This window comes from Chrysochloris asiatica, unplaced genomic scaffold (assembly GCF_000296735.1).
Source record: "Chrysochloris asiatica unplaced genomic scaffold, ChrAsi1.0 scaffold00039, whole genome shotgun sequence".
Classification (NCBI taxonomy): domain Eukaryota; kingdom Metazoa; phylum Chordata; class Mammalia; order Afrosoricida; family Chrysochloridae; genus Chrysochloris; species Chrysochloris asiatica.
In genome coordinates this window covers 13,859,648-13,861,588 of record NW_006408557.1, presented here as the reverse complement: position 1 = coordinate 13,861,588, position 1,941 = coordinate 13,859,648, and positions in this window count along the sequence as shown.

Genomic DNA, 1,941 nt, shown 5'->3' with positions numbered 1-1,941 from the left:
CGAGAAGCAGCTGGTGAGCTTGACCACCGACTTTGCAGTCCAAACGGCTTTGCAGTCTGGCGCATTAACCCACAGCACCACACCAGGACTCCTAAAGTGTTGTTGCTGTTGTTGTTGTTAAGTGCTGATGAGTCAGTTCTGACCCTCAGAGACTGAGTATAGGGTTTCTGAGGAGCAGCTGGTGAACTTGAACTGCTGACCTTGCAGTTCAAACGGCTTTTCAGTCTGGCTCATTAACCCACAGTGCCATGCCAGACACTGTTAATTTGGGTGAAGGGGAAGACAATATACTCTAAGGGAAAGTCAGCAGAAAATGATCAAGGCAAAGAAAGACACTGAGAAGAGGACAAGAAATAATGGTAGCAAAGGAATCCTGGTGTAGCACTGTGGGATAAATCTTTGAGTCACAAGTTTGCCTGAATCACATGGTTGGTGGTTCAATTTCACCAGCTGCTTCTTGGAAATCCTTTACAGGGTTGCTATGAGTCAGAACAAACTCGAGGGCACTAAACAACATGAATGAATGGATTTCTAGCATGGTGCTGTAGGGTAAACATGGAACCACAAGGGCAGTTTTGAACTGCAAGGTCAGCTGTTCAAACTCACCAGCCACTTTTTGGAACCCTATACAGGCTTGTCATAAGTCGGAACTGACTTGACCAACAACAATAACATGAATGGATACATACACAGACAAGCCGGGTGAACAGGTGGGGAAGGCAAATGAAACTTCACCTATATATATGTTGTTGTTGTTAAGTGCCATTGATTTGGGTTCCTGGTGTAGTGCTGTAGGATCAGCACTGGACTGCAAACCACAAGGTCGGCTGTTCAATCCCACCAGCTACTCCTTTCAAACCCTATACAGGGTTGCTATGAGTCAGAACCAACTCGAAATTTAACAACATCATCATCAACAACATAGCGATCTGAATAGGATTTCCAAGGAGCAGCTGGTAGATTTGAATCACTGACCTTTTGGTTAGCAGTCAATGCAGAACTATGACACCACACTGGAAGTAACAGTAATTGTAATGATGATGCAGGACATGGCAGTGTTTTGTTCTGTTGGGCATGGGGTTGCTATGAGTCAGAAGTGACTCAGCAGTACATAATAAAGGTGACACATGGGTGAGTCAAAAATTATCTGCACTCCGGTTATATTAAAGTGCCCATCTACATCCAGGGCTGATGACAACATTGAGCATGCATGTGAAATTATTTTGTTGAATAGACAAGTAACAGTGGATTACATGGTAAATCATTTGCAAATTAGTCATGGCTTTGCCTTTGAAATAATCCACAATACACTTGGGTTTCAAATAGTTTGTGTGGGATGGGTACTAAAACAACTCATGGAAAATAGAAGTGTTTGAACATCTGGAAACAAAATGTGAACTAATACTCAAAGGAAGGTAAAATTTTTTTTTTTTTAATTGTTACTATGGGGACACCTGAGCCCATGGACAAAGACATAGCCCTGGAGGACTGGAACTGAGAGTGAAGCATTCAGCTGATATGAAGTGAGGGAAGACGCACAAGAACACCCAAACTTGCAGATAGTACCCATTTGACCTAGCCTCAATGGCTTGATAATCAGAACTCGACCAGAGGAAGGTAAAAACAAAACAAAATAAAACCCATTTTTGATAAAGGAAATGAGAGTAAATTGCTACAATTTGATGAACCTGACCTATACTCATGGAGGTAATAGCTCAAAATACCAACAGAGAGGGAAGGAGTCTTCACATCAAATATCAATGCTATCCTCTCTGTACACAGGGTAGATAGGGACGGCCAACTTAAACATTACTACCTAAAATGAGGAGGTGATAAAGGCACGAAGTGAAAATGACTGGCTTAAAAGATTTCAAGAGGGAGTTCATTTTAAGACTGTGTGAGGGAAGATACAGTCCCCACTGACTAGTTTTCATCTTGTCT